This window comes from Agelaius tricolor, unplaced genomic scaffold, assembly GCF_023055355.1.
Source record: "Agelaius tricolor isolate 1412-34295 unplaced genomic scaffold, bAgeTri1.0.p SCAF_1, whole genome shotgun sequence".
NCBI classification, from domain to species: domain Eukaryota; kingdom Metazoa; phylum Chordata; class Aves; order Passeriformes; family Icteridae; genus Agelaius; species Agelaius tricolor.
In genome coordinates, this window is record NW_027269261.1 from 79449483 (window position 1) to 79474404 (window position 24922).

A 24922-nucleotide genomic window follows, 5' to 3' on the forward strand; every position below is an offset into this window, starting at 1 on the left:
GCTATACTAAATGATAAATGGTCTGACTTTATGTCTTATTAATACAAAAGTGCTGTGCTGGGTCATGGTGCTCCCAGCCAGGCACACAGGAATCTATCAGTCTGAAACATTATTAAAATCAACAGTTTTGTTGGAGGCTTTTGGAAGGACTGAAACAGTTTGGGGTTTTTAAGAAATAAGTGTGCCTTTTGTACTATATAGATATCAAAATCACTAAAGAAAGCATGAAGTATGCACTGTAGGTATTTTTTTTGCTAACAGAAGAAAAGATTAACAAGAGAATGGAATCAGGTATGTAGCAATATTATCTTTGTGTTGGTACTGTGCCCATATCTCCTGTACAAAAGGATAGGAAGTCAAAACAATATTTGAGAGAACATGTTCAATACAACACTGGATATACAAAGAAACAGCTGTTGCATCATATTTAAACAAACACTGCATCTTTTCAAGATACAGCTAAAGTACATGTACAGAGAATGTTTCTCGTAAAAACATATTTATCAAACATTTCTTTAGGTAACAAAATAATTTCAGAAGGTAAAAGCAATAATTCTGATAATTGAATTTTCTTTTTCTTGCATCTCCAAGTCATGCAAGGTTCAGATCCATGCTTGATTTTAAACTCAGTTAAATATTACTGAAATTAGTAAAATCAAGCACTTGATTTTACTTGAATCAAGCACTGGGAGTCTTGGTTCCTAGTTGAATTAAGTTTCTGTGTAACCTTATATGCAGAGTATTTTTGGTACAGCTTGTGAAATTTGATTTTCACCCTTCACTCTCAGGACATGGTTTCATGACTGGCTCAAGCTACTCTATACTCAGGTTACTGCTGAAAAGCAACATCTCTCCCTGCTGATTGTATATTCTCCCTCTGTTGTTCAGTGGCATTGATGTCAGCTGATATAACTGAAGACTCGTAGTTTTTGTAGGGTCATGTTTTGCTAGATCAGATCCCTCATCTAGCTATGCATAAAGTATATGGCCATTAATATATGCAAAAGGAAAGTACCAGTACATGGCTAGGGAGTATGGTGAGAACAGTATCTTTTTCTATAAAAATGCTTTAAATAATACTTTAAAATTTGAAAGATACAATTTCTGATTCTTCTGCAACATAAGAGGGAAAAACCTGAATTTTAAAGCTTCTTGAAGCTTTAAAATGTTAGGAACTTTGGTGATTTAATGCTTTCACTGAAAACAATTTTCATATTAATTGCAAGTTTTCATTTTTTCTTTAGTAATTTTTTTTTAATATATGCTTTCTCTATATACTCAACATGCTTTAATTTTTGATTGGCCCTGAACTGGTCAGGCAGTTTTACTGGATGATCACTGTGGGTCTCTTTCAACTGACAGGCTCTACTCTAGTCTAGTCAATTCTATTCTTAGATTTTAGATAAAAGCACTCCATTGAAGAACCTGAAAGAGAAACTGTCCAGAAAGTAGCAAATAATTATTTAGGAGAGTGATTGGTATCTTTTTCTGTTTCTATGGAATTGAACTAGAAGCTTTATAAATGTTCTATATTTGACACTAGATACAGGAGACCTCAGCCATTCATTTGCAAGTAGGGTACAAATTCTTTCAGCCAAGAAATGCAGGAATGACTGACTGGTTTCCTACCAGCACTGTACAACTGTGTATTTTCAATAAATTAGCTTGACCAAACTGGCACTTGAAGTATTATATTGATAGCCAAAGTTTAGAGAAATCCAAAAGGAAAACAAACATTGCAAGAAATAGATATGTGTGTGAGAGGTGATTTTTGAAAGAGTCACTTTTAATAATTTACCAGGCCAACCAAAAAAAAAGCCAGGAAATTCACCTTTTAAAGAAGTATAACTTGACTAATGCCAGCCTAACATATTTGCCCCATAGCTGTAGTGCATTCACAAGCAAAATTTCTCTAGGATGCACTGCCCAGGATGTTTTTTAGAATGACATCTAGGATGCTGCAGTGTCTGTCTCTGACTTTGCTTTGTGGCTGGAAGCACCACATCAGTGTTAAAGAATATTAGCATAGGGGAGATGTTCAAGAAGAAGATATTAACCTGATATCCAGGAATGGAATGCAGAAAGGAAAAGAAGCCTGCCTGCTTTGGATATAAGCATGGAAAAGAAGTTCCAGAGGAGAAGAAAGGGCAAGAGGGCACAAAGGGCTCTATTGTGTTTGATTAGTAGCCAGAGCAGGAATTCCAGGAATGGGCAATGAGCATGGAGTTTATGTATAAGAGATTTTGTATACAGAAGCAGTGAAGAGTCAGTCACTATGCAGCTGCTGATACCACATTGACTGGAAAAGAGGGGCTCTGCCTGCTGAAATAAGCTGCTGAATCTGTGTGAAATGAGTCAGTAATGTAAGTAAGTGATGAATTGACAGAACACTTGTTAGGGGAAAGCTGCTCATATAATTATCCCAACAAAAGGTATGTAAAATTGTAACCTTGTACCCTAGGCATTAAAGAAGAGAATAATATTTTACAGGACTCTATAAGACATGTTTTTCACATATTGAGAACACTGGAATAGAAGTGAAACACAGCATGTATCTTGAGGTTATAACCTCTGGGTTACAAGATTTTCAAAAGTCTAAAGCACATGAGCACAAAAATGATAAATGGCATCATAAAAACAATTTCCCAGGACATGCATTTATAAGGCAGAATGAGGAATAAGTTGTCTCCTGTGCAATCAGAAAGGAAAATTAAGATATGATTTTAAAGTTTAATGTTTTGGGGGTTTTTTCCCCCAAGAAAATGAGAGGTTATTTATGATCAAATGACTGATTTAGCCAGCAGCTTTTGCAGGTAAAGTGGAGACTGTTACTTGGGAAGTCCCTGAGAACTTATTATTTGAAGCATTTTGCATGCAGACTGTGTATGAAAGAACTAAAACTGGGTCCTGCGAATCAGAATGACTGGTTTAATTGTGAGACAACTATTTTTCTTCTCAAAATGTTTTTAAAATGGCTGTAGGCACACCAGCCTTTTGGGTTTATACAGAAATATTACTGGAGTGTGTATAAAATGTTACATAAAATATCATCTATATAAGCTAAAAATACATACCACACTGGTATGGAGGGTACTTATGTGGAGCCCAGACTGTCTCCTCCATGAGAAACACGCTCAGTCTTGTATTTAGAAGATGTACAAAAGGAGATCTTTAAGATCACCTAGAAATACAGACTGCAATTCAGCTGCCTAACCACAGGCATTGTCTAACTTGGAGATGTTCTGGGTAGTTCTGCTGCATTCTGACTGCTGCTCCAAAGAAGCAGAGTTCTGCAGCAAGTCCTCTGTCATTTGTGCCAGTCCTTTACCGACACCTCAGGTAAACCAGTGGGCAAACCACGAAGCCAGGCACCTACATGTGAATTAGACTCCAGATATCTACTGTTTCACTAGGCAGAAATTTCCATTATAATCAATAAAACCAAGGGACCTGAGAGAGATCTGAGAGATGATTCAGCTGACCAGCTGCCAGTGTTTATTTAGCTCAACATGAGCTGACTCCCTGCCCCAGCTCCAGTGACCACACTTGGCTTCACTGACCACAAGGCACTGCAGCTGTAGCTGCACGAAGACGTCTAGATTGAGGAGTCTTGGGGCTCAATTCAGTTGCTTACACAAGGATGTTTAGTGCTCTTTGATATGCTCCAGGGTATCTGAGCCAGCAACACAGGTACCACAAACATCTGCAGGAGATCATGCCAGGCAGGATACCTGAGGGCATCTCAAATTGCAAAAGAAGCACATAAACAAGACACAGAATCACATCCTCCATCTCAAAAATCCTACTCTCAAAGTCAAAAACTGGCACAACTATGGCTACACCTAGATTGTTAAGTGACTCAGCTGCTTCCAGCTTGCTTCCAGCTCCCCATCACCTGATCTCACTGTGTACACACTGGTTTACATCCAGGCACTGTGCACTCAGGTTTAGTTCCACAAGTAGTTAAATAAGGCCCTCCTTTCCCCACAGACTGAAAAATTAAAATAAACAGGGTCATGCTGACCTCAAGGCAAGAAACAGACTTAATTACTGCAACAGACAACAATGAATCATATCTCAGCAAACCTCCCATTCCTTTTTAACAGAATGTATTATTAATCAGACACATTGCTTTACAACTGGTACAACCTACACCAGAAAAATCCTTCCTTTCTTCAGGGCACAACAGGAATGTTTCAGAATGTCACATCTGTTTCTTCATCACTCTTAACAGTCACAAATTTTTGCTGCTTTCATGTCTTACTCACATTTAATTTTTATTCCCACACTGCACAAAAGCATCTACCACATATTCAGTCATGCTGTATCTGTGTAAAAATCTTAAATGAATTTTCACAGACCATTTTTTAAAAACTTGAAAGCTACAGCCTGACCCATACTTCTGTAGCTATTAAAGACTCTAACTGTTCAAAACACTTCTTTAAGAGTGTTCCTTCATCTGTAGTAATTGTAATGGGCAAAAAAGCCTCTGAACCTCTAGGCTGAGTAACATCCCTTTGAGTGCTTAGAAAAACAGCTCTTAAGAACTCTCAACTTTCTGCGCTTTCTTTGTGAAAGACCTCGTATGCCAAGCCATGTGATGGAGAATGCTGTACAGTACATTGGGTCAGGAGATGAGACATGGCACCATCTCATACCTGGGGAGCAGGCACATTGCATTCTGCTGCGAACGTGAACTGAAACTAATTGAACAAATCCTGTGCTTAGGGTGTGGGATTTGATATGCCTGTGCTAACCCACTGCCTCTCTCCAGCTACTGAGCCAGAGAGGAGGCTATTCCACTGCAAATTACTGAAGATATTCATACCATCCCCACTCATTGCCTTGCTTTGTACCTATTTCCCAATTTACCATTTATGTATATTTCCAAGCTCCACATATTCTTTGGAAGGAATCACTATGAATCATTAGAGTTTTAATCTCTTTAGTTCACCTTGGGTTTGTATATTTTTTTCTTAATAATTCTATCATCTGGTCACTTATAATACTAAAGACTTTAGTGCTGTATATTGGATGCATTAATTGAGAATGCTCACAACAGTATAGTTTTCAATCTCACTTAAAAACTGTACCATGTTATTTTTGAGAGCCACCACAACATCCAATTTCTCTTCTTTCAGATCATGGACTATGTATCACAATTCCTGAATACTTCAGTGATTACTTAATATCACCCCCAGAGAACAACAGGGAAGTAAGGGTATCTTCCTCCATTTTACTGACTTACATTCAGATTTACAGTCTGAAGTGAAATTAGTGTAGCTTCTATGAGCATCTGAATCTCTAATTACAAATTAAATCCATGCCAGGTAATGTTATCTAAATACTTTTAAGAGTCTGAGTTCAAAAATTTCAATCAGTGTCAAACTGTGGAAAAGTGCAGATCTGAATGCAGCTCATTTATTATTTCATTTAATTTTATTTTCATTTAATTCAATTTTCATTTAATTTAATTTCATTTTAATTCATTAATTTATTTTCATTTAATTTAATTTTCATTTTCATTTATTTCATTCATGAAATACATATGGAGTTTAGAGAAAAAATCATTCTACTTCTGTAATTCTACTTGGAAAGCCTAACTGTATGGTCACATAAAAACAATCTTCAAAGTAAGTTTTCTGATAAAAAATAGATATTTTTTTCCTTATTTGGGTAGTGCTAGAAATTCCCTGTCACTTTTGAAAAACTATAAGCCATAGATGAGGAAAAATAAAGCATAAAGTTTTCACATCTCCTGTTGTGTTTCTCTACTGCTCCTTAATTGAGCTGCAGTAACAAAATCAACATGACCCAGCCATGCGCCCTTGCACATGAAAGGCAGCCCAGAAAGGCAAACATGTCCTGGGCTGCACCCAAAGCAGCGTGGGCAGCAGGTGAGGGAGGGATTCTGTCCCTCTGCTCTGCTCTGCTCTGGTGAGACCCCACCTGCAGGGCTGCATCAGCTCTGGGGTCCCTGCACAAGAAGGACATGGACCTGTTGGAGTGAGCCCACAGGAGGTCACAGAGATGATCAGAGGAATGGAGCACCTCTGCCATGGAGACAGGCTGGGAGTGCTCAGGTTGTTCAGCCCAGGAGAGGAGAAGGCTCTGGGGAAACCTTAAAACACCTTCCAGTGCCTAAAAGGGCATTACAAGAAAGCTGGAAGAGGGACTCAAACATAGGGATTTTTCTAATATTAAAAACCAAAATTGAAACAGGTCTAGTATTTGCAAATAGAATAAATAGTACTAAGGACTGGGAAGCCAGCTGCCCCTGTTTTTTTATAGATAAAAACAACAGGCATTTATTTGGAGGAGCTATAGACATTATTTTGCAAACTTTATATCGTTTTTCTCATTCTGTTCTTAAGAATCATTTAATTTTTAAGTTTTAGTATATCTAATTCAAAACAGCACAGCCATGTAAAAAAGTTTAGTCTACCAATTCACCCCAAGCAAAAAATACAAAGGGATAAATTTTTCATCATTTTCTCATATATTAAAATAATTGCACTTTTCAACTGATATTTTTCAACTAACATTAAAGTTACCTACTGTGAACATATTACAGTGTGAAAATACTTTCATTATGCTACCACCAGATAAAATTCGATGCAGTTTCCAAGGTCTCAAAACTTCACTTTATACAGAATACTGAGTGTCAAATTGCAGAGGCAAAGGTCCTACAAAATCTACTTTAGTTTAGCATTCTGGACAGCCAAAATATGGTGCTGCAATAGCATAGTGACTATATATGCTGCTGCTGACCTATGGAAAAAGTAGTAAAAAGTTTTAAAAGCAAGTATTCACTACATAATCACATAATCAAGTATAATGTTTGCTCTTTTATTCTAAGTATTTATCAAAAAGCTATTCTGGACCCAAGTATGCCAGTATGATAACAAATTTTTCAACAAAATTAGGACCCAGTTTGACAGATGTGTGATTTCTGACATTATGCTAAGCAATATTAAAATCTTTAGCATTTTTGACACGTCATACTACAAAAAGGAAGCTGGAGGGGAAACACTGTCATTATGATGTTTTTTTATTGTTTGACATTTTGCCTTGTCCTTTTTTGAAATCATGATTGCATGTTCTGCAGCATATACATAAGAAGTGTTAGTAGGAAAGGCAATCCAGAGCAATAGATCTATTTAAAAAGGCAGTACAAATTGTACATAGTATTATTTCAGTTGGTTGATAGTGTCTCACATTTTTCAGAAATGCTGGGCATTGCTCTCACATTTGAGTATTACCCATTGTACATTGTCCCTGAAGCAGAGAACAGTCTCTCATGATCAAGAGAGACTAAAAGAACAGAGTTCATGTGACTGGATGAAAGAATGGAACAGCACTCTAAACAGACAGCAGGAACAGTACAAAATGATATGTCTGAAACACCACAGCTGGACAGATTGCACCAACTGACATGCTAGGAAAAAGTTTTATGTAAAAGCAAATTTCTTGCCTTTAATGGGTGGCTCTTACACAACTGCCAGCATCTATTTTCCCTGTAATTATATATCCAGGATATTTTACACACAAATATAATTTTTCCAATAGCAGTAATCATTTCACATAAAGGACAGTCTTTTTACTAGACATTTGATAAAGGCTCTTTCAGAAAAATATCACAATCTATGGTATAATTTGAAAGCATGAAGATGATGCATTCAGAAATGTTAGCACAAGATCAGCTGGAAACAAATTTAAACTTCTAATAAAAACTTTGAAAGCTTCAACTGTCTTTGATTCTGACTAGTTCACCTGCCTGAAGAATAAAGAAAAACATCCTATCAAAGGTACCCAAACACTACCTCTATGACAGAATATGGGATGAACTGTAAATGAAGTGTTCTCAAGAATTTATCCTATGCAGGGAAATATGTGAAAAATTACTGGGGAATAATCATAACTATTGCTTGTTTACAAGCTGTCTTAGACTCAGGAACATCATCCCTGCCTAAAGAAAAGTATGAGTCAAGCCTATAGGAGGGCCCAGGTCACTTTCAGATTGAAATATTATCCTTCTTGACTGTCTCCTGTGCTAAAAATTCTGAAGAAGAAAAGGTAGGAATAACTGGTTCACAGAAAATAACCCTACCTCTTCTAGAATTCTGTTATCTAAGTCACTCTTCCTAACACTCTGACTGATGACTTCTTTCAGTGCTTAACATTATGAACTTGGAAAAATAAACATAATTATCTTGGCCTCATCATCTCCTGCATTCAATTACCAGTCTATATACTACATGAATAGCCTCTTCCCATTAAGGTGATATCCTTTACCAAAGCAGAGCTTTACAGAACTTTCTCTGATTGAATAGGTTTTTACTTTATAAGCAGTTTTGAAGCTTTTGCTTCCTTTAAATAAATTCTACGTATCACTTTGGTTTGTTTTTTTCACACAACAGTGTCCCAGTATGCTACTAAGAAGTGCTTTTCAAGCAATAGCTACATCCCAGTGATGGATAAAAATAAATCAGGTGGGTAGGAAATACCTGTGCATACATACCTATTAATACCTACACATGCACACACACACACACACACACACACACACACAGAATCTTATGTGTTCTCAGGCTGAGATTCAGCTATCAATGCATAACACTTAGTTGTGTATATACTGTAGTTTCCTTCATTAATTGACATTCATCACTCTACTTGCATGACCTCACAAGAATTTTGCATAAAAGGCAAAGACAAAATATGACCCTTATGCAGAAATGTAACTTTAAGTTATTGCTATTAGTGACTTCTCTGTATGCCCCATTCAACAGCCCTTAGTGATAGACTCCAGAGAAATGAGTTTATCAGAAGGTGCATACAGATGAAGCCCCTGCCATTAGCACTACTCAAAAAGGCAACCACTCCCACTCAGGTGAGGTTGCAGCTTCTCAGGAACCCCATCCACTTATCAGCTACATACAAACAGGGAATGTTGCTCCTTTGCCATGTCTATACTGCTAGATAAAACCAGGCCACTGGTGCTGGCACAGTTATGCCCACTCCTCTGAATACATGTAGTGCCCTGTGGCTTTGTGGGCATATTGAGTGCGGTATGAGTCAGATGCTGCAAGTCATCACAGTGGTGCTTTCACAGCGTGGAAGGGAACGGCTGTGGAAATGCTTTAGTGGGGAGAGGCTGCTGGGACAGCATGTGAGGTCCATGTGCTCTGGGAGCAGTCCCTGGTGCATGCCATTCCCACCCCAAGCACTGCCTGGAACACTATTGAGTGCCACAGGCCAAAACTGTACCAGGAACCCCTCTGACTGGGAGTTCCAGCTCAGGCCCACCACAAACTGCCTTCCTTAGCCTTTCAGACTCTGCCTTCAAGTCTATGTGCACTCTGGTCACAGTTTTCCCTCCTTTGTCCTCCTTTCTCTGACTTCTTTTTTACTCATTGTCATTTTAAAACTTTTTACTCTCAATGCCCTCCTCAAAAATTATATCCATAACTCCAATTCCACCTGCCTCTCCTTCCAAGAATTGGAATATTGAACAATGAAACAACTAATACTGGCACTTGGACACCACTAGGCTTTAAAATTATCATTGTTAAAATGATGAAGAGGTTGCATTTTGAGACTGTTGCAAACCTGTAGACACTATAATGATATTGCAGCTGCACATATACCCATGCAATAAGAGACATTGTTTTCTTTACCTTTAAACTTCATAGATTAAGTAAATATAGGAGCAAGCTGAATATCTGGTTCATTATAATAGTAAAGATTCTACATCAGCTCCTGATTTGCTGTGGGTAGATTGTCCAAACTATAATTTAAACCTTGTGTTTGCTCCCTGCCTTTGGTTACACACAACACTATTGAGGGTAATGCTGCTCATGCCACTCAGCAGCATATTTCTTTAGGCTATTCCCATTCTCTTCACCAACAAGTTCACATTTTTTATGTGTATCCTTATTAGTTTATATGTTTTAAATTGTTTTTACTTCCTCTCCCTTACTCTGTCTCATCATTGTGCAGTATCAATGAGCACTGACTGTACTCTTCATTTTCTGAGGCAAGTCAGACTAAACATGTGTTTCAGCACATATTAAAGAGAAGAGCTAGGTAATAATGAGCCTTAATTTAAAATACAGAAATTAAAGACAAGAACTTCATCCTGAATGGGAGGTGATACAGTTTGCTGCACTGTCATCCAAACAAAGGCTGCAACTACTCCAAACACAAAATGTGTGTTATCCAGCAGCACTTGCTTTTCAATTTCTTTCATATTACCCAAATTCTCGTGCTTTTTCCCATGGTATGTAACAGGTTTCTTATAGGATTCTTTCTTATAAATTTGTGACAGAATTCAAAGATATTAGTAATCAATACATCTCTAGATATCCACAATCAAAACTCTTCTGAAAAACTGTTAGATCAAAACAGGAGACCATAGGAGACCACTTCCTCAGAAATTATCATAAAATTCAAATTTAAGTATTTGAATTAACTAATCTAATTGTACCATATCAAAAACAAAGAAAAACAAAATGCCAGAAGATAAGCAGTAATAACAGCAAGCCATTTCTTCATTTCAGTTCTGTTTCATGATAATTCCAGTGGCTATCCTGCTTCTTCCACGAAAAAAAACATTGAACCATGGAATCACAGAAAGTTTTGCTTTGGAAACAACCTTTTAAAGTCATCTAGTCCAACCTCTCTGCCACAAGCAGGAATATCTCCAACCTGACCATGTCACTTACAGTACCATCCAACCTGACTTTGAATGTTTCCAGGGACAGGCTACTACCATCTCTCTGGACAATTTATGTTGGTGTTTCACCACTTCTATCAAAAAAACCTCCTTCCTTATATATCTGATCTTAATCTAACCTCTTTTTCTTTAAACTATTACTCCTTGTCCTATCACAACAGACCCTACTAACGTTTCATGCATTGAACACTCCATCCACCAAATCTGTACCTCTCCAATTAATAGAGAAGGATGTTTTTCACTCACTGAAAATATTCTCTTGTGAAAAGTTAAGGACAGAGAAGTTTGCAAAATCAGGATGCAACTATGACAAGGAAAAAAACAACAGATGTAGTAAGAAAAAGGTTAAAATGCTATAGGAGATAGATTCAATACTTTGTTTTCCATGTTTTTTTCCAGAGGTAGCACTATATGATCTATTATAAAATATACTAACTATGGAATACATAGTATCTGTGTTCAAGATCCATACTCTGAAAGTGAAAAGCATTTGGACTCTCTTTCCTTGCTCTCCAGAGCAAGGAAAATTAATATGACCATGTAGCCTCTCTGCAGTCACTCAAGCACACAAGCAAATCTGCAGCTCTTCATCTTCTTTACTAAATGAGGGTACAGGAAGATAGTAATGATGAGTCATATTAGCAGCCCCAAATGCCAGTTTTCAAGTGCAATATCCATCCAAATAAATAACAATTATCCCAGCACATCAGTTGCTTGCTATAAACTTTAATGCAGCAACAATGATATTATTATCCATGTTCTCCTAGTTAAACTTAACTCATAGGTTTATATAAAAGTTTTCTCTTCACTCCTAAATTACAGTAAAATGAAGTATGGCAGAGAAACACATGCTCCTTGAACCGTTTCATTTCAGACTTTCAAAAGCACATTGCACTTACACTTTTAGCTGTATTTAAAGATGTCACATAACCACGTGCTGAAAAATCACAGCTCCAATTTCCTCTATTTAGGTGTGCTGTTGATTCGACCACAGTTTTACATTTATTATTTACATTACCATTTGGTTTAAGTATCTTCATATTGAATTCATGTAGTTTTCTTATGACAATAATGCAATTATGTGTATTCATGTGGTCTAATTTTATTAAAGATTTCAAGTACATTCTAATTAATAATATACTCTTAGCAAAATGTGCGCAGCAGTGAATCCTAAAAACTGAGTTTGTCAAATATTTATAGAGACTGATCCATAGTCACAAATTTTTCTGAGCCCTCAGTCCTGTGAAGAATGTCTTTTACATTGTGTCTACTTAGTTCAAGAATGGCAGCAGCATTGCATAATGACACAGGCACTATCACTGGCTCTGAATCAGCTAAAAAACCCCAGGGTTTGGTTCACAGGAATCACCAGCACAAGCCTATTTCTAGGCGGCCTTCCTCTCTGTTAGTCCCTATTTTAGGCTTAATAAGCTGTTACATGGTTCAGGACCAGATTATTCACCCCAGCTGCTCTCCACTAGAATTTGCAATATTTCTTTTCAAAACTGAGGGTTTTAAAAGCTCTGATCTCTAAAAAGAAATACAATATTACAAGAAGTAAACAGTTGGGTTTTGTTGGTTTTTTTTCTCATAACATTTTATTGCATTTAGCACACACAGCTCACAATATCTCTTCCTTCATCAGTATATTAAAAGGTTGAATGGATTTGAAATATATTATCTTTAAAATGTTGGCATAACTCTTCCAGGCATCAAAGTCAATATTTCAAGCATGAATTGCATGAAATACTGGCTCCCTTTTGTTTTAAACAATACCTCAGTACATATAACACATTAATAAAACCAACCAAAAAAACCACCCCACAAACCAAACCCCTTTGCAAGTGTTAAAGGAAGATAGAGGATTTGTTTTGTTTCATTTTCTCAGACCAGTTCTCCATAGTATTTCCAAGAAGGCAAAAAATTCTTTGAAACTAAGGTCTCATTACACACACATTATGAAAAAAAAAATTAAAATTGATTTTTGGATGTGCAGCGTCTAATTTACAAGCTTGACTAATCTGCATTTTTAGAAACTAACTGATTGTTTTACTGGTTAGTGCAAATGTTATTGATCTGCTTTCTTGCTGAATTAATAGCACTATGATAGGACAGCTCGCTTTCGCAGCTTTCCCAATGTTTTCCTGAAAAGAGGCCCATTACATGGCAGGGGGCAAAGGACAGGCCTTGATAACACTGTTTGTACATTTCTTTGATGTCCACAGGCATCATCCTCGACAACCGACCACCAGAGACAAAAGAGTATTCTCAGGCTGCTGGAAATCCCAGCCATTCTTCTCACCACCTTTTGATATCCCAAGGCTTCTATACCCTGACCTCTGCACTCTGACATCCTTATTTGAAGGATGGTCAGAAATGTCAAAAAAATTGTTTCCAAATTTAGCCAATAAACTAAGGATTTATTTTGCTTTTCATAATTGCTTTGTATCCTAATGTACCTGTGGGAACACCGAAGATTTTACAAAAAGAGTAGAAGGAAAAGTGTCAACAAGAAAAAAAAAAGCCTTTGATTTTCTGGTTTTGAAACCATTCTCAAACATCTGCCTTCTAAAAGCCAACCACTCTGTCTAAAGTGCCTTGACATTGTCATCATAATGTGCACATGTACCCAGAGTATTTCTACCTAGCCAGTGTCACACAGATTTCTACTTCTAACATGCAGATGTTGCTTGCAGACATAACTTCATTCAATAAACTTATACATTTTAAATGGTGTGCATGCTGTATGTTAAGGATTGATATAATTTTCTATTCACTCATATTTTAAAAAGAAAGGTGATTTTAACATTTTTTCAAACTGTTTTGCTCTCTACACACCTGTGTGATTGATAATTGGATCACTTTTCCCCTGTTTCCCAGAATATTTAGAGAATAATTTTCCACGAAACTACCAGAGATTATCATGGGTGCTTTTAGACAATTTCATTTTTCACCTTTCTGAGGGACTGAAATTGGACAAAATGGTGAAACAGAAATAGTACACATCCAGCTAAAACACTAGAAGTCAGGCAAACACCTAGAGAAACACCCTTCTCTCCTTTACTCTTATGGGAGGTCCTGCTGAAGACCCACTCCAAATATCACATATACACGTAAAACCGCTTAACAAGACCAACCTACTGACAATCCATATGTATGCACAAATTTGGAGTTTAGCCAAACTAGTATTTATATTCAGTCTCTTGTGCTTTGACAACAATTTTTTGTAACACAGTGCTAAAATATTATCCTGCCATGAAGTACTTTAGCTTGAAATGAGGACAAAGTCTGGTCCAAAATGTGATGGATTTCACAGTATACAAGCTTCTAAACTATCTTTAGTTTAATAAACTATGCCCAAATGATAAATTGTTTTGCATTGATTATTTTTTTTTTCAAACTGGCATCAATACCACTGTTTTCTACACTGACAATATTCCTCATAATTTAAAAGTCAATGACGTACCAGTGTTAATGCAACAGATATAGAATAACAGATAAATGTCAACATTTTAAAAACCAAACTATCCATCATTTTTTATGCAAACACTGGGATTAATAATGCTTGTTTTAAAGCCAGCTCTAAATCACCTAATATTATCTACTCAGCTCAGCCAATGTTTATTTATTTTAATGTCTGCCAGAAAAGAGTAAAACTGAATTCACAAAAGGAATTGTATGGGATTCAAACAGCCAAGAATCTTGAGATCTTCAAAAACTCTCTTCTCTCTATTAGTTTACTACCATAAAAAATAGGGCATAAACAAACAAGAAAAAAAAAGTAGCAAAGAGGGGAAAAAAAGGTGTTTTTAAAGAGTTTAGGAATTCATAAAGTTCTCAGACAAAATGCTGATAATAGCCACATAAGGGCTGTTCTAATGGATCTTTCTGATTTTGGTGGGTTTTGAATTAAACCAGACCCCAAGGATTTCTGTTTAGTGATAAATCCTGATGATTTATTTTCAGTGTTTAATCTCATTATTTTTAAAATAAATTGCATGTGTTTAAAAAGAACAGGAGCCCAGATTCTGAATCAGTACAGAGCCCTCAGAGCAGCTCTGGCAAGAATGTAAAACAGATAAAGTTAAACCAGGGGAGAAGAAACTTAATGAACCCCAAGTCTATATATATTTTCATTTAACTGAATCCTGACCATGGCTAACACAAACTACCTGTGCCCAGGCACCATGTATACACACCTAAGGTCATACCTATATAGCAAGAGGAAAATACTGAAAAATCAGTGACATAAATTAAATGGCCATCAACAAATCTTCCAGTTCTGGCAGTGCCCACTGAAGATTACAATCTATTTCATAGAGGCTCATTACTCCTCTGATGTTGGAAATTATTGCCCTGCCTGTTTTATATACATTGTTTTCCTTGCGAGCAATCTCTGACTCTCTTTAGTAAAAAGAAGTTAACACTGTTATAGTAATAGATCTTCAGCAGATCTATTCAATTCAAGAGGAATGGATTAGGAGCCATGCACAGGAGCAGCTCTGCTGGCACAGTCACCTCTCTGGCAGAAGTACAGTAAGGAGTTATTAGAGGCAGAGCTTTACAAGAACTATGGTTATTAGGAACCATCTCAGCCAGCACAGTTGCAGTCAGAAGAGGATGTGGGAATAAAGCCTTAGTAAAACACACTAGCTTTTCATGTGCATGCATTTATACACAGCCCTGAGTGTTGGCAAATTCTGTGGCTGCAGCTACACTTAATTCTGATGTAGGTAGAAGATACAAGAAATAGATTATTCCTTTGAAGTCCTGCTGTTTGTCAGACTATTCTTTTGCCATTGTGACATCATCTTTAGAAGTTTCCAGACTCTTACTACATAACCTAAAAAAATACAACCGTGAAAGAAATTTCTAATTGGATGTATCAAAAATTGCACCTTAAGAAGAAAACTTTATTTCATCCTGGACCCACAGAAGCACACAATGAAAAACAAACAAACAAACTCAGAAAGTTTTCCCTATGATTAAGATCTCATTTGCAAGGTTAAAGGGATCATTCCAACTGAGTAAGATTTAGCTTGAATTTGAGACAGCCTTTTGTCTTTAGAAAGTGAGCACAATGCCAAATAAACCAAATTACATGCAAAAGCAATGCCACTTAGCAGTAAAAATACAGTGAAGCAGTATAGCTAATTTGAAATGGGAATAGCTTCCATCCATAAAGCTTTGTTTTCTTGCTGCCATCCTATACACCATGACTTCCCACCCAGACTGACCTGCCAGCATGACCTTACACCTCTACTGCTACAAGCATCTGGCCCAGGAAGAGATGCCAGGCCTTTATGTCCAGGGCTGGAGAATCGCCTGCATTCACAATGCAGGACCGTGTTCACATCACCTGATGCTGGGCCAAAGTGTCCCTGGGCCTCAGCTGGGCCTCCATGGCCCTGACATAAGCATTTCTGTGTGGTCCTTCTCCCAGTCAGTTTAATTTCATTATTATGCAGGCTGTATGGAAGCTTTTATCAGAGCAGCATTTTTTGGCATGGAACTAAAAGCTTGTGATACATGAACGGGGATGTTGCATCACATCACACACAGGATACAAGACCTACTTCAACAGTATTAGAAAATCACGTGGGATTAGGAGAGTCATAGGTAATTGTGTCATCCACTTTGCTGAGTGGGAGCAGCCTTTGAAATAAATTAGCTCCAGAATAATGCTTAAGTTTTGCCTCAGAGGGAAATCATTGGATTTCCCTTAAAGAGAACCCAAGAGAGAACACAATTCACACAGTGAACATTGTCAGTGGGCTGAAACCTGGGAATGAACTCAAGCCAAGTCACCTTCCCCCTTGCTGCACTCTTTTTCATACCAACTGATATTCTCAATTGGATCCCTCAGCTGTCTTTGTCTTTCCCTTGTGCATATGAAATGCTGGCTGAATAAAAATAAAATAAAATAAAATTCACATAATGAAATTGACACAAATTGACATAATGAAGGCTCAAAATAAAATAAAATAAAATAAAATAAAATAAAATAAAATAAAATAAAAATAAGCATCAGAACATATTGGGAAACTTCATTGAATAAAAGAAGACATACACACAAGGAAAGACATATGAAAATCTATAGAAGACTATCCACAATCACTGCCTGAAATGTACAGATGTTGGTATTTTAACTGAAAAATGGGACCTGACCTTTTGAGATTGTAGGGATCCTTTATGGCACAGTAATAACTAGATGCTAGAAATGCACAGGTATACTGAAGCATTTGCCTTTTCTGAGTATTTTAAAGTCATTATTTCAGTCTTTATTAGGGACATCTATTTTATAACATATGCAGTGAGAAATTCAGAAGAAGACCTGCATTATAGCTGGAGAATATTACAATTTTCTAAGCTGTCTAGTAATCAACCAAACTGCAAATAAAGACAGGTATCTACTTTGATATGTACAGTACCTGGAATCATTGGCTTCCCCGTATGGGAAGGCAGTCCATTAGATAGATTGAGCCTCCATACAAAAACATCCATATGCATAGTGATCTTATGGCTTCATGACTCCTATGCATGGGAGCACAAAATTACCCAGACGAAGCAATCTTTTAGATCATATAAAACATATGTGAATTAAGCTATAGAAATATATGGCAGGAACATATCAGAAAAAAAGGAATAATCAGTGGAAGAGCAAAGTCAGGTCCATTAACCAAAGAAATTCATTAACACAGCTATCTGAACTGGTATTTGTAATACTAATTTTTGCATCAGCAAACCCAATGTCTGCTTAATAATACCAAGGAAAAGACAGTATTTCCCTTTTATTCTGTCACCAGTGCTAAGCACATCTCCCCAGAAAACAGCAGCACTGCCTGATTTTCTAGTTGTTCCTCCTATTATTTCTAGTTGTTCCTCCTATTATTTCTGTGAACAGGAGCTTTTTTCCCTTCTGTATTAAACCTCCCCATGTCACAGTTGAACTGGCAGACATAGGATTGTAGACCAGTACATTAAATTAACAGCTTGCCAAAAATTCCACTTCCACCTTCCCAACCCTCTAAAAGAAAATAAGACTATGATTTGGTTTGATGAAAGAGGAAGTAAATGGCAGAAAAATTAAAGATATGTTGAGCACGAAGCTGGAAACGCAGCTTTCAAAATAGAAGTGGTTTAGTGCAAAGTAACTGAAGGTCTCCTTGTTTCTTAAGGCCTCAAAAACAAAAGCTTTTAGCCATGAGTAGCTATGACTGAGCAGCTGAAGAGGCATGGACACACTTAGGACAGGGTAATTTACATAAGTTAAAACACATGTTGTCTGTCTAGGCTGTAAACTGTTTATGCACAAATTACAAAAGAAATAGTGTACAGATCAAGTTGAGGCCACATGAACATATGGGTAATAATGTTCATCAGTGGTCTAGTGTAGGCAAATAGGAGATACTCTAAAAATTGAAGTTGTTATAATTCTGATTTCATGCCTTTCTTAATTTCCTTGCTGCCTTAGGCACGGAGAAAAAGGCAGGTTGTCTTCTCTAAGTTACAATACTGTGAAATTCCCAGATGATACTTCAAAGATGCTCAAGACAGTTACATAACTTCTATTTCATACAGAACAAAAGTCACTGTCATTTTGAAGACAAACGTCTCTTGAAGATTCTTGTAAGATCACATCTTTTTCTAAGATGACATAATGAAGGCTCAAAGAGTTAGAGTACATGGGGTGTCATCAAGCTGGCAGCCAGTCAACTGCAGGGTTCAACAGGGCTCAATTTTAGGGCCAGTGTTATTCAACATTTGTATAAATTATCTGGACACAGGAGTAAGTTTGCTGGAAAACACCAGAGGAGCTGTGGAGTCAGTCGAGGGTCAAGAGGCCTAATATAGAGAGACACCTGCAGAGATTAGGAAGCAGCACAATCACCAACTACAGGAAATTTAATAAGAGCGAGTGCTGGATTTTCCATCTAGGATGGGGCAATCCTGGTTAAACACACAAACTGGGCTGGAGAGCAGCCCCACAGAAAGAGATCTGAGGGTTTGGATCAATGGAAATGTGAATCTGGGTGTGCTCTGGCAGCCACAAGGGCCAACCATGTCCTACAAGCCATAGCAAGCCTGTCGGGGGCAGTGATTGTCCCTCTGGGCACTGCAGTAGTGCAGCCCCACCTCCAATGCTGTGTGCAATTTTGGGTGCCTCAACTTAGGAAGGACATCAAACTACTAGAGTTTGTCCAGAGGAGGGTGACAAGATGGTGTCAAAGACAAGAATTTAGGGGAGTGGCTGAAGGAATGGAGTGAAGCTGAACCAGGGAAAGACAGCATCATGTTGGACATTAGGAAAAAGTTTCTCACTGAGAGGATGGTTGGACACTGGCACAGGGTCACAGCACTAAGCCTGACAGAGTTCAAGGAGTGTCTGGATGACACTCTTAGTTATGTTAGTTTTAGGTTGTCCTCCAAGGAGCAGGGAGTTAGACCTGATGATGTGTATGAGTGTCTTCTCCATTGAGATATCCTATGATTCTATGTTTTTACTATACATCTTTCCTGTGATGTTAATAAACTTTCTACAAATAATTTTTCATTTTTATCTGCTGCATAATTATATAAATATGCCATCAACATAATTATAGATTGCTTTTAGTACATGAAGTACTGCTGTGCTGTTCAACTAGAAAAAAAGGTATTTTCTTCATAAAACACTTGATCGGTATTTATATTTTACAACATTTTTTCTACAGTATACAATGTAGATAAATGGCAATTTTCTTTTACTGTTTCTTCAGACATACACCAGCGCCAATGTTACTTCTTAGACTTCCTTTATTCCTCACATAAATATTTAAACATGAAAGGCAGCACATGGGTAATGGCAAATAAAGACAAACTGAAAACAAACCAACAATCTTTGGAATCCTTAAGTATAATTATAAAGTTACAGCTACAAATATCTATAAAATGAGCATTAGGGATACATTTGAATTTCCTTAGTAAATTATAGTATTTCCTGCCACAATCTGCATAAAAGAAGTTTTCAAGATTTAGTCAGATTTCCTGACTGACTGAATCATGAACCATAGTCTGTGTGGGGAAAAAAGCGAAGAAATATTCAGCTGTAGTTCAGGAAGCAATACTTTCCCTGTGCACATGTGGAATATACAAATGCAGGCATGTTTTCATGTAGATTTTGTATGATTGTAGTTCCACTAGCCTTTTATGCCCCTCATGTAGCTTTCATTCACATGAAATAAATCTCTGGCTCTGCCTGATCTCAGCTGATAGTAAGTAAATGCTTTATTTTGTATGAAGGTGAAAAAAAGGAGTGAGAGATCACTTATCATTCACCTTGCAGGCTTTGTATTCATTAGAAAAACCACAATCAATAAGAACCAAAGGCACTTTTCCCCTAAAGACAACTATGTCCAGCATCACTAGAGGGTCTGGGAGTCTCACAGGCTTTGATTTATTAGTAAGAATTACCTTTTAAAGTTTACAACTTCCTAATCCAAAGGTCACTTCACTTAACTCTGCTGTAAAATTTTGTTAAACAAAATTCTGCTGTTTTTCTCATGGCTACTTTTACAGAGTGCAAGTTCCATAAGCTTCAAATGCAGAAAAATTGTAAATGTCTTGCTTTGCCACTTTTCACATTTTATAGAGCAGTATCTTCTGGGTTTTGGGGACAGGTGGTATTGTTTTATTAAAAGAGAAACGATGAAAGCCAGTAATTTCTCATACAGAATACATTCTTTTGGTTTAACAAGGAAAAACAGAATTCAAACCATTGTTTTTAACTTGGTATTTCACATTAGAAAACTCTTTCCTTAACTTTGTGCATATTATGCATAGTTTTATTGAGTAACACGAAATCTCATCTGAGAGATTCAGAGCTATTGTATCCAAAGACAGACCACCCTAATAAGGAATTTAAATACAGACACAAATAGACAATAGACTTGAGGCATAAGTGAGAAGAAAAACCCTATATTCCAAATACCAAGGAAAAACAGAAAATAAAAACATTGTGACTAAGAGATATTCACAACACAAAGATTATCACAGCCTGAGTGAAATTCCATCCCTAAATCATTCCTTTCTGGGCTTGTGCTTAGTACATCTTCTGTCAGGAGCTAATCTCACGTGACAGGCCTGATCCAAAGCCATTTGAAGTCTATGGAATGTCTCTTCCTGACTTCAGGGAGCTTTGCATCCAGCCCTTATAAACTTCAAGAACAATACAATTCATGGAAAGTTGTTTTAAGAGAACAATAGCTAACTATTGTCTAAGTAGAAAAGAATGTTAGCTTCAAATGAAATTTACCTGCAATGGGAGATTTGCGTTTGGGTTCTTTTATTACTGTTTCTTTATGCATCTAACACAGCTAAAACTTTCCAAAGTGAGTTTTTAACAGACACCACAGAAAATCAAAGCTGCAGTCAAAACCAAAAAGTAAAAATATCATTTTGTACATAGTACATTTAGGTTTTCTAAGGAAACAAAAGATCACTTTTAAGGCCTCAATTAATTCAATATTTTCTTAAACAGCTGTACATTGAGGACAAAACAGAACAAGAGGTTTCAAAAATTTATCAGTTGTTTCTAAGTCAGAAAATCAAAAGATAGAATAAAAATTTTTTAAAAAACCCACCAAACAAAGCCAAATTAGCAAGGGGGTGGGCTGACAGGAAAGCAAGTTATTTTGTTTTTCTTTTATAATAAAAACCCTGATCATCTACTAACTTAAGTAAATTTCAAAGCTAGAGGTGACAACTACCACACCAGACATGGTGAGCAATGTCAGACTCCTATTTATATTTTGAAAATAATAATATAAATTAAATAAGCCCTGAAATAGCAATTAAGATCATTGTAAAAACTGATGGAAGAGAAGTCCCATTGCTGTGATGTGGCTTTTCTCTTATTTATAACAAAAATGAGGCAATGTAGACCAGTACAGACCCTGATGCTGATCTGATGTGCCATGTAGCAGTAAATTTACACTGACAAAAAAGCAAATCAAATGTAGCTCTACCACCTCCAAGTTCCCAATGCACCAGAGAGGTGGCTCCAATTTCCTCCCTCAAACAACAAATCAACTCACTACAGCTATTTTAGTTACCTAATGTTGAAATGAAAACACAAAAACTTCCAATTAAGCACAAATATTCCAGAATGTCCAGCTTCCAAGCATGATTCTATGTTTTACAAAAAAAAACTCCAACAAAACAAAACCAAAAACAAACAAAAAACCAAACAAAACCCAACATTAGGTCCTGAAGACTCTCATTCATAAGACATACTAACCACTGTTAATCTTCTCTGTTTGTGGTTCTACATGTTTAACAACAAACACTGACAATATAACTTTTATTAATTAATAATTTCAGAAGGGTCTATGAAATATTAGATCAAAACCAATGTAGCCCATACCTCAAAAAGTAAAGTAAATGAGACAAAGCACAAGAAAAAAAGCAAACATCAATTTTTGCAATGTAGAGATGCCATAGATTCTGTCTCCTTCATTTAAGATTCCAGTACCCACAAGTAAAAATAAACATTTCACTTTACAAATACACCTAAACTAATTGCTGATTTTTTAGTTTGAGTGGATGAAAACAGAAAACTAGAAATTTCATTTCAGGCAAGTATAAAATTGTGGTTTGATTTTTTCCTAAATGAAATGAAACAGTATTTCTCTGGTCAAACACCATGCCTTATTTTGGTATCACAAATATTTTCTTAAAATAATTGTCAAACAGCCCATTTTGTTTGACTTTAAAAGCACAAAAGCACATTTATTTTTGGAATGTTGTCTTTTTTCCTTGTTGTTGCTATTAAGTGCATTTTTGATCTGAAACGTTGTCCTAAAATTAAAAATCAAACTTTCAGGTAAAAAAAAGTCAAAACAACAAGCAGACTTAAACTTCACTTTTTTTTTTTTTCTTCTCTTCTGACACGCACAAGGTGATGGATTGTTTTGTTCACTCCAAAACTATATTTTGGGTAAATAAACTATTTCTATCCCTTGCTAAGTCCCATTTATCCATGTACCAGTTATACCCATTCCCTCCTCTTCCCACCAGGCAGCTGGACTCGAGCTGCCCGCAGCTCAGCACTGCTGGCTGCTGTCCCGATCCCCCTGGACCTGCCCTGCTCCACTCTCACTCCGCTCCTGCTGCTGCTGCTGCTGGGACTAACACTTCCCTAACCTTCAGGAGCCCTGGGCTTCCACTTACCCCCCCGCCGTCTCGGAGCATTCCCAGGTGCTGATAAGCTTTTCTCTCTATTATTGGTGCTGCTTCCCCTTATTTTGGCAGAAGCTACAGCTTTGCAAGTTGCACGGCTCTTACCTCTGAGACCCTCTTTGTTGCTCTGTCTGCGACCACGCTGGAAGCAGGGAGTGATGAACATTAGTGAAGCATGAGCCTCCCCTCGCTGTTTAGCAGCGTGGTCTGCAAAGAAAGATAGAGATGCTGCTCCCTCCTCCTCCTCCTCCTCCCCCCTCGCTGTCCCAGCTTCCTCCTCCCTCCTCCTTGCTCCCTCCTTCCCATCCACAGAGAGCGCCAGCTCTCTCTGCGCTCCCACACAATGCGCTACCTCTCAGCACCAGCTACCTAAGGTCAAGAATACAAACCCTCACCCTTCCCCCGCCTTTTCCTCTCCGCCCAGGCATCCTCACCCCTGCTTCCCACGGAATATGGTATCTTCCCAACCAGACGTGCCTTAGTCGGCTCTGGGATCTAAAGTGCAGACAATTTCACCAGCCCCGGGGAAAAAAGAGTTATAAAATAGAAATGCATAGGGAAGAGTGGGGATACAAAGGGAAAGTGGAAGCCTTTTGGGGAAATTGGAAACTTTAGGGGTTTATCTGTGTGTTAAAAATAAAAATAATTTAAAAAGTCAAGTCAGAGTAGCCAAAGCCTGCCACTTGGAGATTAGTTTAAGAGATCTATACAGATAAAGAAAAGTGCCCCGGATAGCTAGTTATCTCCCAAATCCAGTTTACCTACTGTCTTTTACTTACTCATTGTTTCTCGAGCTTTATGCTAAATAGCTTTTTTGTAAAGAAACTTTTCCCCTGCAAAGCCAGTAATCAGTAATATTTTTTAAGATTATGAGCTATGAAATAACCCCTTTAAGATCACAGAAAACACCAGAACAAGTACTCTGACTTTTCAGCTGGAATGACAAATGTGTTCAAGGGGTCTTTTTTCACTTTGAGCAGTTACGGTGATTAGGAGCTCTTTCAGGCAATCAGTACATGGCTCCCAAAAGTCACATATAATTACAGCTAACCAGAATATTTTTCTTAAGGACCTAATTTTAGACACATGACAAAACAGTCCTTATAAAGTGTTTATGTTTGTTACAAAGACTGTGGAGAGAGGTGAGGGATGCTGAAGACTTCTAAAAGATCTTGACTGCTTAAGGTTGCACACCTTATTTAGGTGGACAGGGTCTCCCTCTGGAGGTCTCGAGACGCTTCTGGCTCTCGCCAGTGATGTATGGCCACCAAACCATGGCACTCCTAATCTGTGCTAAGTCAGAGGTTTTGTTTTAAGAACAGATAAACTTCAAAAATAAAAAAGGTTAAAACAAGGAGAGAGAATAAGATTTCTAACTATTTTGGTACTAAAATATCTCTATAAAATCATCTATGTTCTTTTCTGGAACACTCCAGAGATGTCACATTTGTCAGCACAATTTCTGAAGGTCAGAACTTCTTTCTAAAGCAAAGGAAGCTTTAGAACGGACAGATCACTAAGAGGTAACGTATCATCAGGACCAGAGGTTTTTTACACAAAATACAAAACTGCTGAACTACCAGCTATAAGCTTAAGACCTATATATATACCTTAAACCAACTTCAGTAGTAGAAGAGTGCTATATAAGAGTGGATCACCAATGGCTGACTGATGAGGTGAACACGACTTTAATGAAGCTTGATAACCTTGTGCAGCACAAGAACACTGAAGTGACAGAAAATGATTCAAGATACACAAACATAGACAGTGAAATGTTGCAGGCATATCTCACAACAGTGGATTATTGAAAGGCCAGGTTCAATTAAGTACTAATAAATGAAAAACAATGGATGTCCAAGAAAATATCTGCCTTGTGGTTCTAACAAGCCACTGTGGCACTCAGAGCCACGATGCTGACAGTCTGGGTATTCTACAGAGATTTGGGATCAGTGGAAGAACAAAAGCAGCTCA

The 24922-nt window shown here is 37.3% G+C and overlaps 1 protein-coding gene across 2 annotated transcripts in view; it reads right to left on the reverse strand.

Moving 5' to 3' along the window:
• Nucleotides 1–23185, reverse strand: part of GREB1 (growth regulating estrogen receptor binding 1) — an 87581-nt gene extending 64396 nt beyond the window's left edge. For both annotated transcript variants that reach the window (XM_071440717.1, XM_071440699.1), the window contains exon 1: nt 23057–23185. The gene's annotated coding sequence lies outside the window, so the exon portion shown is untranslated. The remainder of the gene's footprint in view (nt 1–23056) is intronic.
• Between the last annotated feature and the right edge of the window lie 1737 nt (nt 23186–24922).